Genomic DNA, 21867 nt, shown 5'->3' on the forward strand with positions numbered 1-21867 from the left:
CAGTATTATAGTAGTTATATTCTTGTACATAGGAGCAGTATTATAGTAGTTATATTCTTGTACATAGGAGGCAGTATTATAGTAGTTATATTCTTGTACATAGGAGCAGTATTATAGTAGTTATATTCTTGTACATAGGAGCAGTATTATAGTAGTTATATTCTTGTACATAGGAGCAGTATTATAGTAGTTATATTCTTGTACATAGGAGCAGTATTATAGTAGTTATATTCTTGTACATAGGGGCAGTATTATAGTAGTTATATTCTTGTACATAGGGGCAGTATTATAGTAGTTATATTTTTCTATATAGGGGCAGTATTATAGTAGTTATATTCTTGTACATAGAAGCAGTATTATAGTAGTTATATTCTTGTTCATAGGAGCGGTATTATAGTAGTTATATTCTTGTACATAGGAGCGGTATTATAGTAGTTATATTCTTGTACATAGGAGCATTATTATAGTATTTATATTCTTGTATATAGGGGGCAGTATTATAGTAGTTATATTCTTGTACATAGAGCAGTATTATAGTAGTTATATTCTTGTTCATAGGGGCACTATTATAGTAGTTATATTCTTGTACATAGAAGCAGTATTATAGTAGTTATATTCTTGTACATAGGGGGCAGTATTATAGTTGTTATATTCTTGTACATAGTAGCAGTATTATAGTAGTTATATTCTTGTACATAGGGGCAGTATTATAGTAGTTATATTCTTGTACATAGTAGCAGTATTATAGTAGTTATATTCTTGTACATAGGGGCAGTATTATAGTAGTTATATTCTTGTACATAGGGGCAGTATTATAGTAGTTATATTCTTGTACATAGGGGCAGTATTATAGTAGTTATATTCTTCTATATAGGGGCAGTATTATAGTAGTTATATTCTTGTACATAGAAGCAGTATTATAGTAGTTATATTCTTGTACATAGGAGCAGTATTATAGTAGTTATATTCTTGTTCATAGGGGCAGTATTACAGTAGTTATATTCTTGTACATAGGAGCAGTATTATAGTAGTTATATTCTTGTACATAGGGAGCAGTATTATAGTAGTTATATTCTTGTATATAGGGGGCAGTATTATAGTAGTTATATTCTTGTACATAGGGGCAGTATTATAGTAGTTATATTCTTGTACATAGGGGGCAGTATTATAGTAGTTATATTCTTGTACATAGGAGCAGTATTATAGTAGTTATATTCTAGTACATAGGAGCAGTATTATAGTAGTTATATTCTTGTACATACGGAGCAGTATTATAGTAGTTATATTCTTGTACATAGAGGGCAGTATTATAGTAGTTATATTCTTGTACATAGGGGCAGTATTATAGTAGTTATATTCTTGTACATAGGGGCAGTATTATAGTAGTTATATTCTTGTATATAGGGGCAGTATTCTAGTAGTTATATTCTTGTACATAGGAGCAGTATTATAGTAGTTATATTCTTGTACATAGGAGCAGTATTATAGTAGTTATATTCTTGTACATAGGGCAGTATTATAGTAGTTATATTCTTGTACATAGGAGCAGTATTATAGTAGTTATATTCTTGTACATAGGGGCAGTATTATAGTAGTTATATTATTGTACATAGGGGCAGTATTATAGTAGTTATATTCTTGTACATAGGGAGCGGTATTATAGTAGTTATATTCTTGTACATAGGGAGCAGTATTATATTAGTTATATTCTTGTACATAGGAGCAGTATTATAGTAGTTATATTCTTGCATATAGGGGCAGTATTATAGTAGTTATATTCTTGTACATAGGGGCAGTATTATAGTAGTTATATCCTTGTACATAGGAGCAGTATTATAGTAGTTATATTCTTGTACATAGGGGCAGTATTATAGTAGTTATATTATTGTACATAGGGGGCAGTATTATAGTAGTTATATTCTTGTACATAGGGAGCAGTATTATATTAGTTATATTCTTGTACATAGGGGGTAGTATTATATTAGTTATATTCTTGTCCATAGGGGCAGTATTATAGTAGTTATATTCTTGTATATAGGGGCAGTATTCTAGTAGTTATATTCTTGTACATAGGAGCAGTATTATAGTAGCTATATTCTTGTACATAGGGGCAGTATTATAGTAGCTATATTCTTGTACATAGGGGCAGCATTATAATAGTAGCCAGACATACACTTTCCTGAATATTCTATGAAGATGTATATGTACTTTGGGGCCTTTTATACAATATTACGGCCATGGACTTTTGGGATGAGTAACACATGTGGATGAGATCTGTGCTGAGCATCCTTGTGTCTGGTGTCTGGGGATGGATGCAGCCTCTTCTCTACTTTCTGCCGTCCCCTGTCTGATTCTCAATTAACTGTCAGTTTTAAAATGTAGACGAAATTGATTATGTAATTACAAGCGATCCAACACAATTAAGGTTATAGATTTAGGTTTTTATTACAGTAGTTTTGTTAACCTTCCATTCTACAGTCTTCTTCATCCTAAAATGAATAAGTGGCTGCAGAATAGACAATCGTACCCAGTTTGGAGGGCACATCTTCGGCTCAGTGAGTATTAGCCTTATTGTGATATATGTAACAGTATAACTTGTTACCATTAGTGATGAGCGAGCACTAAATTGCTCGGGTGCTCGTTGCTCGGGTCGAGCACATTGGAATACTCAGGTGCTCGACCCGAGCAACGAGCCCAATGTAAGTCTATGGGAAATGCGAGCATTTTTCCGCTTACCCCCGGAGATCTACAGAGGGCCTAAAAATTACCCAAATCGATGGGAACAGTGCTCAAATGACATGGGAACAGCATGGGGAAGACCCCTGGAAGCATTTCTGACTCTCAGGTCACCGCTGTCAACAACGTTGTCAGAGTATTAGGCCACTTTTACGGACTCACAATAAAACATACAAAAACAAAATGGATTTTCCTGGGAATATATATTAAGGAACATCCTTTCCAGGGTAATGACTTGTATATAAGGCAAAATAAATAACTAAAACCAAAAATACTCCTCCACACCTTGGGCTATGTTCACACGTAGCGTTTTTGATGCATTTTTGCACTTTTGCATTGCTTTCAACAAAGACAAATGCATTCACTGGGAAATGTTATTTTAACATTTTACAACCTTATCTGGCCATGTGGTGTGTGACACATCATCAGACACATGCATACAGTGCTGAAAAGTCATGGGAACAGCATGGGGAAGACCCCTGGAAGCATCTCTGACTCCAAGGTCACTGCCTAAAACTGTGCCCATCATAAGTGACCCTTGGCGCATGTGAAGATGCCTCCCGCCATGCACGTGTCGTTGCAGACTTGCAACAATCACCGTCCACGTCCTTGTCCCAGTGCAGTGTTCAGTAGTCCCTACCCAATTCCTTGGAATGCAAGCGCAAGTATGCTGCCAGCCAGCCACCCGTCCACAGGCTGCAATACTATACTGCCAAATTTTTGACAGTAGCTTGCAGTTGAAATGTGGCCTTTCAGGCTCGTGGAGGCGGAAGCTTTTCATAAACTCATGCCGGCGGCGGCCGGGTGTCCATACTCGGTCCCCAGCCGCCACTATATTTCCCAGTATCACCTCCGCCTTCCACAAGTACGGGTCCCACAACATTACCCATGCCCTCCCCAGTGCACTTACTGGGAAGGACCGCCTAACCACAAACACGTGGACAGGTGAATGTTGCCAGGGACGGTACGGAGCCAGTCCACTGCTTTTTTTGATGAGAGTTGTATTTAGCTCGGTGAAAGGACTGGCATAGAGGGAAACCGTATCTATATTCCGGCTGTCATTTCTCCGTCACCAGGTTCCGCCCATTGTCACACACGACCATGCCTGGCTGTATGTTCAGGGGTGAGAGACACAGATCAGGCTGCTGTGTTACAGCTTTTAACAACTCTGCAGCGCTGGGCGGTTTGTCAATTAAGCATTAAGAATGATATCTTCAGCACAGCCTGTTGCCGCTTGGCCAAGGCAGTGCTGTCAGCTTGTGACTGATGTGGTCATTTCGGAGATTGAGAAGGAGGTGCATGAGCTGAATAATGTGATTACATTGTTGTTAAATTGGTGACGCTGTTTTTATACTAAAGAAAGATCCTATTGTTTTGTTTTTTTTACGTTATTTTTTAAGACAAATGCATTCACCGGGAAATGTCTCATTTTACAACCTTATCTGGCAATGTGGTGTGTGACACATCAGACACATCCTGTTTTATTTATGATGGAGGGACTCTGAAAGTCATAAAGCCTATTTTTATAGGGACATCAGACGGCCCTTACTATTCTTAAAAGGCCAGCAGTCAGCCCTCGCTATTCTTAGAGAGCCATCAGCCGGCTATGCTTTGTTGTTTCCATTATTAACAAGTGGGTCTCCTATACTGTTATTGCGTATCCAGTGACTGGAAGGGCTGCCAAAAATTTGGACGCAACCCAATACCCCTTTGAAGAGACATAGAGGAGGGTTTCAGTAAAAAAAAATTTCCCATTATAAAGGAGCAGGTCTCCTATAGTGGTAATGCCCATGCTGTGACTGCAAGGGCTGCCAAAATTTGGGAGAAACCCCACTAAGAATTTAAAGACACATAGAGCAGGGCCACAGTAACGACAAATTCCATTTAGAAAGGAGAGGGTCTGCTATACATTTATAGGTTATGCAGCGAGTCCAACGGCTGACCAATTTTAGGAAAAACCCCACTAAGAATTTAAAGACACACAGAGCAGGGTCACAGTAACGAGTACGACATGTTCCCATTAGAAAGGAGAGGGTCTGCTATACAGTTATAGGGTATGCAGTGAGTCCAACATCTGACCAATTTTAGGAAAAACCCCACTAAGAATTTAAAGACACATAGAGCAGGGCCACAGTAACGACAAATTCCCATTAGAAAGGAGAGAATCTCCCATAGTGTTGGCCTATGCAGTGAATGCAAGGGCTGCCAAAAATTTGGAGGCACTTCAATGCCCCTTGGAAGAGATGTGGAGGAGGGCCTCATAAAAAAATGTTCCCATTAGAAAGGAGCGGGCCTCCTATACTTGTAATGCCCATGCACTAAGTGCATTTACCCCTGGGGGGTATACATGAACATACTCTATAACAATTTTTTTTACGGGTATCATAAACACCCTTTGAAAAAATTATGTGGGTGTTGCATCACGGACCACGGTCACCCTGGTGATATGGTGGTGGAGGATGAGGAGAAGGAGGAGGACAAGAGCAAATAGCCAAAATCAGGAAGCGTATACCCATGTGCGGGTGTGAAAAGGTGCATGGGAATACACCTCTCAAGAAAAGACACTGGATTGGAGTTTATGTTATGCTGCTATCATTCGGTAGTGTTGAGAAGTCTGGCCCAATCCAGCCCTTGTTCATTTTTATAAGAGTCAGCCTGTCAGCATTTTCCGTTGACAGGCGGATGCGCTTATCAGTTATAATTCCACCAGCGGCACTAAAAACCCGCTCTGATAAAACGCTGGTTGCAGGGCAGGCCAGGCCCTCCAAGGCGTAGAGAGCCAGTTCATTCCACGTATCCAGCTTGGATACCCAATAATTATAAGGCACAGAGGAATCACGGAGGACGTTGGTACGGTCGGCAAGATACTCCCTCAGCATCTTCCCAAACTTTGCACTCCTTGTGAGAGTACCCCGTGCCTCAGGTCCTGTGCAACGGGAGGGGCTGAGAAAACTCTCCCAGAACTTTTACAGTGTTCCCCTACCTCTGCTGGATTGAAGTTGTGTCTCTCTCGCCTGTACTCCTTGGTTGTCCAACGAAGTGTGCCCTCTGCCGCCAGCGTTTTCAGATGGGAATTTTTTTCATAGTTCTGCAACAAGGGCCCTCTGGTACTGCCCATTTTTGTAGACCTGTCTGCCTCAGGAATAAGAGATATAAAGTTCTCCTTGTAGCGTGGGTCTAGAAGTGTCACCAACCAGTAATGACTGTCACCCAAAATTTTGAGAACGCGAGGGTCATGGGAAAGGCAGCGTAACATAAACTCAGCCGTGCGTGCCAGACTACTAACAGGCAAGACTTCCGTGTCCTCACCAAGAGGACAACTGACCATGCTCTCCTCCTCATCTCTGTCCTCTGGCCATCCACGCTGAACAGACGGTATGACAGCTGGTCAGGTAGTACCGTCTATAGTGCATGAAACTAGCTCCTGTCCTTCCTCCTCCTCCTCCTCTTCCTCATTGTCACCCAATCCACGTTGGGATGAGATGAGGCTGGGCTGTGTGTAATAACCCTGTATGGTCTCATCGTGCTCCACCTGCAATGCATCCTCTTTGATTGTGAGTAGAGAGCGTTTCAGAAGACAGAGAAGCGGGATGGTGACGCTAATTATTGCATCATCGCGCTCACCATCTTTGTGGAGTCCTCAAAGTTTTGGAGGATGGTACATATGTCTGACATCCATGTCCACTCCTGAGGTCTTATGTGTGGAGTCTGAACTGAATACCGACGGCCTTGTTGATGCTGGTACTCAACAACTGCCCTCTTCTCACAAATCCTTCCCAACATCTGCAGTGTAGAATTCCAACGCGTGGGGACATCACACACCAGTCTGTGAGCCGGAAGTTGCAAACGCTGCTGAAACACGGCAAGGGCGGCAGAAGCTGTAGCTGACTTTCTAAAATGGGCACACAGGCGGCGTACTTTAACAAGCAGATCCGGCAGCTCCGGGTAGGATTTGAGAAACTGCTGAACCACGAGGTTAAGCACATGGGCCAGGCATGGTACGTGTGTGATCTCACCTCGCCTCAGAGCCGCCACCAGGTTCCGGCCATTGTCACACGCGACCATGCCTGGCTGTAGGTTCAGTGGTGTCAGCCACAGATCTGCCTGCTCTTTCAGAGCTGTCCTCAACTCTTCAGCATTGTGCGGTTTGTCACCTAAGCATATTAGCTTCAGCACAGCCTGTTGCCGCTTGGCCGAGGCAGTGCTTCCAGCTTGTGACTGATGTGGTCGTTTCGGAGATGGAGGCTGAAGATGTCTGGAAGCATTATCCGCTATCCAACAAACAACCTTTTGACATTGCTCTGGGCTCAATAGTGGTGTGCTGCGGTCCCCTAGGAATTGTGACAGGAATTTCAGGCGAGAAGATGTGGGTGTTTGTTTTGGCTCAATTTTGGCTTGCCCACGGCCTTGTCCTCGGCCTCTGCATGCACCATTACCATCACGTCCAGTTCCCCGTTCCTTGCTACGTGCCTTGCCCATTTTAAATGGAGGACAGTATCTTCCACGCTCACTACAAATGACTGAGTTTGCAGCGAACTTATATGTGATCTGTGTGACGGAGAAAACAGAGTTTTAAATACCTGGCCTGTAGGTAAGTAGTTTGAACAGCAAACTGCTGTGAATTGCTTCACTGACACACTGAAAGAAGTTTTTAATGGAGGCCAGAATGGCAGTATTTTCTGACAACGTATATGTGATCTGTGTGACGGAGAAAACACAGTTTTAAATAGCTGGATTTCTAGTGCTGTAATATGGAAAGGATCTGGCTGTATTCTGCAGTGCCAACAAGCAAATGGTGCAGAAAAACGGTGTTCTCTGGATTGCTTTTTAAGCAAATAATGAGGCTTAAAATCCAAAAAAATTATTCCTGGCCCCTGAGACCTGGACCTTTGTATTGAAATATCTAACAGCAGCAGAAGGCAGAAGTGGAATGGAGCCTCTTGTGCTATATGCACTGCAGTCTGCTATATACCCTGCCTGCCTGCCTATATACACTGCCTGCCTATATACACTGCCTGCCTGATATCTCTGCAGATGGATTAGTCCTCAGAAGGACTGTTTGTTGAGATGAATATGTGTAATGTACGGTTTTTCTCCCTACACTACCTAATACACAACCCAATCTCTCCCTGACGCAGCAGCAGCACCTCTCCCTACACTGTCTGATCCGGAGTGACTGTGACGAGCATGGCGGCGCCAGGTCTGATATACACCTGATGACGCTGTGCGGCCAGCCAATCACTGTAATGCCACAACCAACATGGCTACGGCATTACAATGAGTGTCAGGCAATCCCTGCATGTTGATTGGTGCTCTAAAGAGCGCCAAACATGCAGGGAGGGGACCCGAGCTCCCGCCGAGCAACCCCGGAAATACTCGGCGAGCATCGAGCAGTAGCGAGCATGCTCGCTCATCACTAGTCACCATGTCTAGGTTTTTTTCGCCTTTGCCTTCTTCTAGTGGAGTGCTGGTATATATTCCAGATTGTATAAAAAGGTGGCTTTGTACATTTAAAGAAAATCTGCAACAAATAACCCAAGACTAATTCTCCAATTTCTTTGCAGTTCTTTTTGGCACATGGATTAGCTGCATTCATTGGGGATAATTCACATATAATTACCTGGTGTGGTTTCCACTTGGAACTTACAGTCACACATTTTATGTTGCTTCCATGTTTCATCTCCTGGATTCCAAATTGGTGCAAAGAATTATCCGTGCAGTATCAGTAATATGCCAATTTCACATGGATTTGGCGCAGAATACCTGGGAAATCTATGTAAAACATCCCAAATGTGAACCTGTCCTCAGACTAATTGAATATTAATATTATGTAACAGTCTTTATAAAGGGCCACTCTGCTGTTGTAATAGGGCATGGGCTTAGAGACTGGGTAGATTTTACATAAATTATTTCCAAAGTTTGCTACATATTGATCCTTAAAGGAGTTGTCCAGTCACAATATATTGTGGACCTATGTATTGGGTAGGTCATCAATCACAGACTTGAAGGAGTCTGACACCCCCCCCCCACACACACACACTGATTAGCTGATATTTGCTCTGGCAGCTTTGAATGGAGGTGTAAAGCACAGCACAAATCATTGTGTAGCAAGCGCTGCAGGGTGCTGCAGAACAGTTCCTATTCAAGAGAAGACTACAGAACATTGGGTGCCCACTGATCTGATTTTGATGACCCATCCAATGGATAAGACCGTCCAACCCCTTTAATAGTAGCCACTAGGCAAGTATACATATGCATACTTAAAAACGTCAAGCGACATATATTCTACATGTAGACAGCCTGAACGTAGACCACGAGCCCGTCACTGTTGAAATTGTTGAAAGCCCAGTTGGATGGACGCCCACTGAACCAAATAATTGCTTGGTTTGTCCTATATTTTGCATGAAATTCAATTAATTTCGACCTTCTCTAGTAATAATCACAGAAAGTAAATGATCCAAAAGCTTCACAATTACCAATAATCACTGTTTTCATCCCCAGAATTAATGTGACAAGTTAATGATGAGAGTGAAAATACTTGATGGTGTTTGCTTCCAGTTCTGAAGGGGTTAATATACGCTTTCTCCCCGAGTATTTTTAGCCTTCTCCTTGCAATAAATAACTGGCAATGGTGGAACCGTCTGCTCAGAGAAACAATGTCTGTTCCAGCAGAGGGTCACTGCTTAAGTCATTATTGATCCTTACTTTTAATGACAAATTAGATTTTTCTCCCGTTCTCATCTACAACTAGAGAAGAGATGGAGCCGCGCAGGACCCCCACATTGTGCCTCCTGTAGGGGGAAAATGGTCTGAACCTCCAGGGAAGGAATCAAATCCTAAGTAAGAGCATCAAGTAAATACTCATTTAAGTATTAAGTAGATAAATTTACATTGCTTAACTCAATTCACAGTCGCTCCACCATCTTATCCTCCCAAACCATCAACACCCGGATCACCGTACGAATCTCATCCCAGCGGCCAATGATCAAAACAGGGACGGGATTCTGTAATCCACTGATCCCTAAGGCCAGTTTCATACGTCTGTATATTTCCAGTACCGAAGATATCCGTGTCCTGTGTGTCCGTGTGTCCCGTCCACGTGCCCCATCAGGATCACACATACCGGCGCCTGTGAATCAGTGTACAGGTAGCGTTATTCCCAAGCACCAGGTGCTGAATGCTGCCCTCATCATGGTCCCTTGCCGGCGCTGCGATGTTGTACATAGGAGCAGTATTATAGTAGTTATATTCTTGTACATAGGGGCAGTATTATAGTAGTTATATTCTTGTACATAGGGGACAGTATTATAGTAGTTATATTCTTGTACATAGGGTCAGTATTATAATAGTTATATTCTTGTACATAGGAGCAGTATTATAGTAGTTATATTCTTGTACATAGGAGCAGTATTATAGTAGTTATATTCTTGTATATAGGAGCAGTATTATAGTAGTTATATTCTTGTACATAGGGGGCAGTATTATAGTAGTTATATTCTTTTACATAGGGAGCAGTATTATAGTAGTTATATTCTTGTACATAGGAGCAGTATTATAGTAGTTATATTCTTGTACATAGGAGCAGTATTATAGTATTTATATTCTTGTACATAGGGACAGTATTATAGTAGTTATATTCTTGTACATAGGGTCAGTATTATAGTAGTTATATTCTTGTACATAGGAGCAGTATTATAGTAGTTATATTCTTGTACATAGGAGCAGTATTATAGTAGTTATATTCTTGTACATAGGGTCAGTATTATAGTAGTTATATTCTTGTACATAGGAGCAGTATTATAGTAGTTATATTCTTGTACATAGGGGGCAGTATTATAGTAGTTATATTCTTGTACATAGGGGGCAGTATTATAGTAGTTATATTCTTGTACATAGGGGGCAGTATTATAGTAGTTATATTCTTGTACATAGGAGCAGTATTATAGTAGTTATATTCTTGTACATGGGAGCAGTATTATAGTAGTTATATTCTTGTACATAGGAGCAGTATTATAGTAGTTATATTCTTGTACATAGGGGCAGTATTATATTGTAGTTATATTCCTGTACATAGGGGCAGTATTATAGTAGTTATATTATTGTACATAGGGCCAGTATTATAGTAGTTATATCCTTGACATAGGGACAGTATTATAGTAGTTATATCCTTGTACATAGGGACAGTATTATAGTAGTTATATCCTTGTACATAGGGACAGTATTATAGCAGTTATATTCTGGTACATAGGAGCAGTATTATAGTAGTTATATTCTTGTACATAGGGGCAGTATTATAGTAGTTATATTCTTGTACATAGGGGGCAGTATTATAGTAGTTATATTCTTGTACATAGGGAGCAGTATTATAGTAGTTATATTCTTGTACATAGGAGCAGTATTATAGTAGTTATATTCTTGTACATAGGAGCAGTATTATAGTAGTTATATTCTTGTACATAGGGACAGTATTATAGTAGTTATATTCTTGTACATAGAGGCAGTATTATAGTAGTTATATCCTTGTACATAGGGACAGTATTATAGTAGTTATATCCTTGTACATAGGGACAGTATTATAGTAGTTATATTCTTGTACATAGGGGCAGTATTATAGTAGTTATATTCTTGTACATAGGAGCAGTATTATAGTAGTTATATTCTTGTACATAGGGGCAGTATTATAGTAGTTATATTGTAGTATATAGGGGCAGTATTATAGTAGTTAAATTCTTGTACATAGGGGCAGTATTATAGTAGTTATATTCTAGTATATAGGGGCAGTATTATAGTAGTTAAATTCTTGTACATAGGGGCGGTATTATAGTAGTTATACTCTTGTACATAGGAGCAGTATTATAGTAGTTATATTCTTGTACATAGGGGCAGTATTATAGTCGTTATATTCTTGTGTGTAGGGAACAATATTGATGTATAGGATGTCAGTGTTGCAGATATTTTGGTTTTTCTTGTTTTTAATCATGGAGTGTGGATTTGTAGTTATGTACACAGGAGTGCACGTTGTTACTATATTGCTTGCTTATCCTTTTTGTGGTTGAATTATTCTTTACTGATGTTGCACCCTCTTTATATATTACTAGATGGTGGCCCGATTCGAACGCATTGGGTATTCTAGAATAGGTATGCGGCCGAGGGGGCGCAATTAGCAGAGCGGCGTTTAAATTTGGCGCCCAAATCGCTGATGGGTCGCGTTAGGCAACCGCGACCAATCAGCAAAGTGGTGTTTAAATTTGGCGGCAATATCGGTGATTGGTCGCGGGCAGCGGCCGCGACCAATCAGCAGAGCGGTGTTTAACTTTAGCGCCAAGGTCACTGATTGGTCGCGTGCGGAGAGCGCGACCAATCAGCGAATCGTATTGGTGAGGAGCAGAATCGTATTAGTGAGGACCGGGGAGCGCCGCTGCCTGTGCGTCTACTTCCGCTGCGAGAACCCGGGACATGAGCGGGCGCTCGCAGCAGAAGTATCCCGACCCGCAGCGCCGCTCCCCGGTCCTCCCTTCACTCCCTAGCCGCTGATGTCCCCACGGTATCAGCATGGTGTTACAAAGGTCCGGACATTTGTGTTAAAAATCGCTGATTGGTCGCTGGCGCTGCCCGCGACCAATCACCGATCTTGGCTCCACATTTAAACACCGCTGTGCTGATTGGTCACGGCCGCTGCCCGCGACCAATCACCGATTTGGGCGCCACATTTAAATAGCGTCCGCGACCAATCAGTACAGCGGTGTTTAAATGTGGAGCCAAGATCGGTGATTGGTCGCGGCTGATATTTAAATTTCGCGCCCAAATCGGTGATTGGTCGCGGGCAGCGCCTGCGACCAATCAGCGATTTTTAACACAAATGTCCGGACCTTTGTAACACCATGCGGATACTGTGGGGACATCAGCGGCTAGGGTGTGAAGGGAGGACCGGGGAGCGGCGCTGCGGGTCGGGATACTTCTGCTGCGAGCGCCCGCTCATGTCCCGGGTTCTCGCAGCGGAAGTATCCGCACAGGCAGCGCCGCTGACATCCATGCGGCTAGGGTGTGAAGGGAGGACCGGGGAGCGGCGCTGAAATCCAATTGGTCGCGGCCGCTATTTAAATGTGCCGCACAAATCGGTGATTGGTCGCGGTCTTGGCCCGCGACCAATCACTGATCTTGCGGCTAAAGTTAACCACTACCAGCGGTCGGGGTCCTTCTGCTGGTACAGGCCGGGAGATGAGTGCCTCGCGCCGGTCATCTCCCGGCTGCATCTCCGTCCCGCAGATGAGCCGCTAACGGCCGCCTTCTTTTTCCTGAAATTCCGCGGCGCTGATTGGCCGCTGCCGGACCAATGAGCGACGCGGGATTTCCTGGACAGACAGACAGAAAGACAGACAGACAGAAAGACAGACAGAGAGACAGACAGACAGACAGACAGACGGGATAAGACAATTATATAGTAGATAGGCCGGACATCTTTACATTCAATATTTACAATGTTTGTTATCGTGATTTCTTGTGTGGGGGCCGCCACTAATTCTTTTCTTCCACACTTAAGAGTGAAATATTATGGGATATATATATATATGATTTTCACAACTGATAGTATTATTACCTCCTCCCCCCATGAAGTGAGAAATAAAAGCTGTATTCTCTGATACTTGTGCGGCTGCGTTTCTTCACCTCTGATAAAAAAGACTTTGTTATAAGTAAGAAAGTAATAGAAAGTATTTACATTCTGACAGCTAATTATCCCATAGAGCCACGTACTGAAGGATTAAATACAGCTAAAAGGATTCTGGGTACAGATATGCAAATGACTCTTTCCATGAAGACACGCTGGGCTTTATCAGTTATCGAGCCAGAGATATAGAGCCTTCAGTAGAACCAGAGGACAGACGGATCTGAACCTGTTAGATTTCATCAGTGCAAGATATGGATCAGTGGCTTCTGCAGTGAGGGGCAGAGAGAATATATTAATTCATTATATTTCTCCTCCTCTCTGATTCTAAGATTATCAGAGGTGGAAATATTCACTGGAATCAGGAATCTGAATGTAAAGATCTTCAGAAAGTGCAAGCAGGTGAAATTACATAGATACGAGTTGTGCAAAAAGAAGGTAAGTCTGCTACATACAGTAGTTATGTGGAAAGAAAAGTTGAACCCCCAACCCCCCACAACCAGCACCAACATCTTTAACTGCTATAATACTGCCCCTATGTACAAGAATATAACTACTATAATACTGCTCCCTATGTACAAGAATATAACTACTATAATACTGCCCCTATGTACAAGAATATAACTACTATAATACTGCTCCTATGTACAAGAATATAACTACTATAATACTGCCCCTATGTACAAGAATATAACTACTATAATACTGCTCCTATGTACAAGAATATAACTACTATAATACTGCCCCTATGTACAAGAATATAACTACTATAATACTGCTCCTATGTACAAGAATATAACTACTATAATACTGCTCCTATGTACAAGAATATAACTACTATAATGCTGCTCCTATGTACAAGAATATAACTACTATAATACTGCTCCCTATGTACAAGAATATAACTACTATAATCCTGCTCCTATGTGCAAGAATATAACTACTATAATACTGCTCCTATGTACAAGAATATAACTACTATAATACTGCCCCTATGTACAAGAATATAACTACTATAATACTGCCCCCTATGTACAAGAATATAACTACTATAATACTGCTCCTATGTATAAGAATATGACTACTATAATACTGCTCCTATGTACAAGAATATAACTACTATAATACTGCTCCTATGTACAAGAATATGACTACTATAATACTGCTCCTATGTACAAGAATATAACTACTATAATACTGCTCCCTATGTACAAGAATATAACTACTATAACACTGCTCCTATGTATAAGAATATAACTACTATAATACTGCCCCTATATACAAGAATATAATTACAATAATACTGCCCCCTATGTACAAGAATATTACTATAATACTGCTCCCTATAAACAAGAATATAACTACTATAATACTGCTTCCTACGTACAAGAATATAACTACTATAAAACTGCCCCTATATACAAGAATATAACTACTATAATACTGCCCCCTATGTACAAGAATATAACTACTATAATACTGCTCCCTATATACAAGAATATAACTACTATAATACTGCCCCTTTGTACAGAAATATAACTACTAGAATACTATCCCCCATGTACAAGAATATAACTACTATAATGCTGCTCCTATGTACAAGAATATAACTACTATAATACTGCTCCTATGTACAAGAATATAACTACTATAATACTGCTCCTGTATACAAGAATATAACTACTATAATACTGCTCCTATGTACAAGAATATAACTACTATAATACTGCTCCTATGTACAAGAATATAACTACTATAATACTGCTCCTATGTACAAGAATATAACTACTATAATACTGCCCCCATGTACAAGAATATAACTACTATAATACTGCTCCTATGTACAAGAATATAACTACTATAATACTGCTCCCTATATACAAGAATATAACTACTATAATACTGCCCCTTTGTACAGAAATATAACTACTAGAATACTATCCCCTATGTACAAGAATATAACTACTATAATACTGCTCCTATGTACAAGAATATAACTACTATAATCCTGCTCCTATGTGCAAGAATATAACTACTATAATACTGCCCCCTATGTACAAGAATATAACTACTATAATACTGCCCCTATGTACAAGAATATAGCTACTATAATACTGCCCCCTATGTACAAGAATATAACTACTATAATACTGCCCCCTATGTACAGGAATATAACTACTATAATACTGCTCCTATGTATAAGAATATAACTACTATAATACTGCCCCTATATACAAGAATATAACTACTATAATACTGCTCCTATGTACAAGAATATAACTACCATAATACTGCTCCTATGTACAAGAATATAACTACTATAATACTGCTCCTATGTACAAGAATATAACTACTATAATACTGCTCCCTATGTACAAGAATATAACTACTATAATACTGCTCCCTATGTACAAGAATATAACTACTATAATACTGCCCCCAATGTACAAGAATATAACTACTATAATACTGCCCCTATGTACAAGAATATAACTACTATAATACTGCTCCTATGTATAAAAATATAACTACTATAATACTGCCCCTATATACAAGAATATAATTACAATAATACTGCCCCCTATGTACAAGAATATTACTATAATACTGCTCCCTATAAACAAGAATATAACTACTATAATACTGCTTCCTACGTACAAGAATATAACTACTATAATACTGCCCCCTATGTACAAGAATATAACTACTATAATACTGCTCCCTATATACAAGAATATAACTACTATAATACTGCCCCCTATGTACAAAAATATAACTACTAGAATACTATCCCCTATGTACAAGAATATAACTACTATAATACTGCCCCCATGTACAAGAATATAACTACTATAATACTGCTCCTATGTACAAGAATATAACTACTATAATACTGCTCCTATGTACAAGAATATAACTACTATAATACTGCTCCTGTATACAACAATATAACTACTATAATACTGCCCCCTATGTTCAAGAATATAACTACTATAATACTGCTCCTAAGGACAAGAATATAACTACTATAATACTGCCTCCTATGTACAAGAATATAGCTACTATAATACTGCTCCTATATACAAGAATATAATTACAATAATGTAACATTCCTAGCGGCGTGCTTGCATAGTGCATCACCTCCCACCATGCAAGACCGCAATCTTACCTGTCAGTCCAGCCTGCAAATCTTGCTCCAGTTCATGCTGTGTGCATGTCTCTTGACTGACTGCTTAGGGCGGTGGCCCGGTTACTTCCTGATTCTTATAGCTGCTGTGGGCGCACCCCTAATGCGTCTCCAGCCTATTGCTGTGAGTCACTGGATATTTAAGCCCCCTCCACCCAGTAGGAGGTGCCTGAGCAACACTATCATTCAGTGTGCTCCTTGACTCTGAAGTTGCCAGGTCCAGTTCTGCTTCTTGCCTTTTTCCGCCATCTCTGGGGGCTGCTTACCCAGACCTGTTATCTCTGACTTCTAGTCTGTCCCGCCATCTCTGGGGGCTGTATACCCAGGCTCGTTCTTGTATCTCTTTGCAGTAGCAGTTCCTGTCTGAACTGTATCCTAGCCTGTTACCTGTTTGTCTCTATGTCCGTACCTTCCCTTTTCCTGCAGTATCTGAACCTGCACCTATCTCCAACTCGTTGTCTCTGTACTTCTGTTTGTGAGTTTTGTGTCCACTCGCTACTTCATAGGAAGTACCTTGTGTGTATCTGGTTCTGCTTGTCCCTTTTCCCTTCCTCCATATCTTCCTGTATTTTCCAGTCTGTTCCATGTGAACAGAGCCCTGTCCTCTCTGCCTTGTCCACCGCACCTGCGGTTTCGCTCCGCTTTGTCTTGCCCACCGCTCCGGCGGTTTCTCTCTGCTCTGACTTGCCCACCGCTCCGGTGGTTTCTCTCTGCTCTGACTTGCTCACCACTCCTGCGGTTTCCCTCTGCTCTGCCTTACCCACTGCTCCGGCGGTTTCTCTCTGCTCTGACTTGCCCACCGCTCCGGCGGCTTCCCTCTGCTCTGCCTTACCCACCGCTCCGGCGGCTTCTCTCTGCTCTGACTTACCCACCGCTCCAGCGGCTTCTCTCTGCTCTGACTTGCCCACCGCTCCGGCAGCTACTCTCTGCTCTGACTTGCCCACCGCTCCGGCTGCTTCTCTCTGCTCTGCCTTGCTCATCGCACCAGCGGTTTCTCTCTGCTCTGACTTGCCCATCGCTCTGGCGGTTTCCCTCTGCTCTACCTTGCCCACCGCTCCGGTGGCTTCTCTCTGCTCTGCCTTGCTCACCGCTCCGGTGGTTTCTCACTGCTCTGACTTGCCCACCGCTCCGGCGGTTTCCCTCTGCTCTGCCTTACCCACCGCTCCGGTGGTTTCTCTCTGCTCTGACTTGCCCACCACTCCGGCGGCTTCCCTCTGCTCTGCCTTACCCACCGCTCCGGCGGCTTCTCTCTGCTCTGAGTTACCCACCGCTCCGGCAGCTTCTCTCTGCTCTGTCTTGCCCACCGCTCCGGCAGCTACTCTCTGCTCTGACTTGCCCACCGCTCCGGCGGCTTCTCTCTGCTCTGCCTTGCCCACCGCTCCGGCGGTTCCGCTCTGCTCTGCCTTGTCCACCGCACCTGCGGTTCTGCTCTGCTCTGCCTTGTCCACCGCTCCGGCGGTTCCGTTCTGCTCTGCCTTGTCCACCGCTCGGCGGTTCCGTTCTGCTCTGCCTTGCCCACCGCACCTGCGTTTTTCGCTCTGCTCTGCTTGCTCAGCGCACCAGCAGTTTATCTCTCCTCGGCCTTGTCCTCCGCTCGTCTACCGCATCTGCGGCTCTGTACCTGTCTCCCAGTCTGTACTAGACCCTATTCAGCCTGCGCTCCAACCTGCTAGTAACCCCCGGTCTGCACTCCAGCTGTGCTTACCAGTATCTCCCTGTCTGCATACCAGCCGTGCTTGTCAGTGCCCACCTGTCTGCATACCAGCCGTGCTTGCCAGTGCCCACCTGTCTGCCTACCAGCCGTGCTTGCCAGTGCCCACCTGTCTGCATACCAGCCGTGCTTGCCAGTGCCCACCTTTCTGCATACCAGCCATACTTGCCAGTACCCACCTGTCTGCATACCAGCCGTACTTGCCAATACCCACCTGCCTGTGTGCCAGTCTAACCTGCCTGTTCCTGCATTCCCCAGTGTGGGTCAACAACTGTGACCGGGGTCTGACCTGGAGTCACACCTGGTCCCTTTGCTCGGTTCCTCCTTGGTCCACGGAGTCGACTAAGCCGCCGTGCGACCTTGTTCGGATCGGGTTGATACTTAGTTACGCCCCTCCAGGCACTCCTCGGTTCATGGTACAGTGGGATCACTAATCATGCTCACGCCAGTCAGTCCGGGCGTGAGCGTAACAAACAATACTGCCCCCTATGTACAAGAATATAACTACTATAATACAGCTCCCTATGTACAGGAATATAACTACTATAATACTGCTCCTAAATATAACTACTATAATACTGCCTCCTATGTACAAGAATATAGCTACTATAATACTGCCCCTATATACAAGAATATAATTACAATAATACTGCCCCCTATGTACAAGAATATAACTACTATAATACTGCTCCCTATAAACAAGAATATAACTACTATAATACTGCCCCTATGTACAAGAATATAACTACTATAAAACTGCCCCTATATACAAGAATATAACTACTATAATACTGCCCCCTATGTACAAGAATATAACTACTATAATACTGCCCCCTATATACAAGAATATAACTACTATAATACTGCCACCTATGTACAAAAATATAACTACTATAATACTGCCCCCTATATACAAGAATATAACTACTATAATACTGCCCCTATGTAGAAGAATATAACTACTATAATACTGCACCAATGTACAAGAATATAACTACTATAATACTGCCCCTATATACAAGAATATAACTACTATAACACTGCTCCTATGTACAAGAATATAACTACTATAATACTGCTCCCTATGTACAAGAATATAACTACTATAATACTGCCCCTATGTACAAGAATATAACTACTATAATACTGCCCCCTATGTACAAGAATATAACTACTATAATACTGCCCCTAGATACAAGAGTATAACTACTATAATACTGCTCCTATGTACAAGAATATAACTACTATAATACTGCTCCAATGTACAAGAATATAACTACTATAATACTGCCCCTATATACAAGAATATAACTACTATAATACTGCCCCTATGTAGAAGAATATAACTACTATAATACTGCTCCTATGTACAAGAATATATCTACTATAATACTGCCCCTATGTACAAGAATATAACTACTATAATACTGCTCCTATGTACAAGAATATAACTACTATAATACTGCTCCTATGTACAAGAATATAACTACTATAATACTGCCCCTATGTACAAGAATATAACTACTATAATACTGCTCCTATGTACAAGAATATAACTACTACAATACTGCTCCTATGTACAAGAATATAACTACTATAATACTGCCCCTATGTACAAGAATATAACTATTATAATACTGCCCCTATGTACAAGAATATAACTACTATAATACTGCTCCTAGATACAAGAATATAACTACTATAATACTGCTCCTATGCACAAGAATATAAGTAATATAATACTGCCCACTATGTACAAGAATATAACTACTATAATGCTGCTCCTATGTACAAGAATATATCTACTATAATACTGCCCCTATGTACAAGAATATAACTACTATAATACTGCTCCTATGTACAAGAATATAACTACTATAATACTGCTCCTATGTACAAGAATATATCTACTATAATACTGCCCCTATGTACAAGAATATAACTACTATAATACTGCTCCTATGTACAAGAATATAACTACTATAATACTGCCCCTATGTACAACAATATAACTACTATAATACTGCTCCTGTGTACAAGAATATAACTACTATAATACTGCTCCTATGTACAAGAATATAACTACTATAATACTGCCCCCTATGTACAAGAATATAACTACTATAATACTGCTCCTATGTACAAGAATATAACTACTATAATACTGCTCCTTTGTACAAGAATGTAACTACTATAATACTGCCCCCTATGTACAAGAATATAACTACTATAATACTGCTCCTATGTACAAGAATATAACTACTATAATACTGCCCCTATGTACAAGAAAATATCTACTATAATACTGCCTCCTATGTACAAGAATGTAACTACTATAATACTGCTCCTATGTACAAGAATGTAACTACTATAATACTGCCCCTATGTACAGGAATATAACTACTATAATACTGCTCCTATGTATAAGAATATAACTACTATAATACTGCCCCTATGTACAAGAATATAACTACTATAATACTGCCTCCTATGTACAAGAATATACCTACTATAATACTGCTCCTATGTACAAGAATATAACTACTATAATACTGCTCCTATGTACAAGAATGTAACTACTATAATACTGCCCTATGTACAGGAATATAACTACTATAATACTGCTCGTATGTACAAGAATATCAATACTATAATACTGCCCATATGTACAAGAATATAACTACTATAATACTGCCTCCTATGTACAAGAATATACCTACTATAACACTGCTCCTATGTACAAGAATATAACTACTATAATACTGCTCCCTATGTACAAGAATATAACTACTATAATACTGCCCCCTATGTACAAGAATATAACTTCTATAATACTGCTCACTATGTACAAGAATATAACTACTATAATACTGCTCCCTATGTACAAGAATATAACTACTATAATACTGCTCCCTATGTACAAGAATATAACTACTATAATACTGCCCCTATGTACAAGAATATAACTACTATAATACTGCTCCTATATACAAGAATATAACTACTATAATACTGCTCTTACGTACAAGAATATAACTACTATAATACTGCTCCTATGTACAAGAATATAACTACTATAATACTGCTCCTATGTACAAGAATATAACTACTATAATACTGCCCCCTATGTACAAGAATATAACTACTATAATACTGCTCCTATGTACAAGAATATAACTACTATAATACTGCTCCTTTGTACAAGAATGTAACTACTATAATACTGCCCCCTATGTACAAGAATATAACTACTATAATACTGCTCCTATGTACAAGAATATAACTACTATAATACTACCCCTATTTACAAGAATATATCTACTATAATACTGCCTCCTATGTACAAGAATGTAACTACTATAATACTGCTCCTATGTACAAGAATGTAACTACTATAATACTGCCCCTATGTACAGGAATATAACTACTATAATACTGCTCCTATGTACAAGAATATAACTACTATAATACTGCCCCTATGTACAAGAATATAACTACTATAATACTGCCTCCTATGTACAAGAATATACCTACTATAATACTGCTCCTATGTACAAGAATATAACTACT

At 40.7% G+C, this 21867-nt stretch overlaps 1 protein-coding gene across 2 annotated transcripts in view; it reads left to right on the forward strand.

The window, feature by feature from the left end:
* The window catches only part of ASIC4 (acid sensing ion channel subunit family member 4), a 411341-nt gene that overhangs the window by 70564 nt on the left and 318910 nt on the right, over positions 1 to 21867 (forward strand). The gene's annotated exons all lie outside the window — the stretch shown is intronic.

This window comes from Phyllobates terribilis, unplaced genomic scaffold (assembly GCF_046119375.1).
Source record: "Phyllobates terribilis strain yellow unplaced genomic scaffold, ASM4611937v1 Scaffold_9__5_contigs__length_417890890, whole genome shotgun sequence".
NCBI lineage: Eukaryota > Metazoa > Chordata > Amphibia > Anura > Dendrobatidae > Phyllobates > Phyllobates terribilis.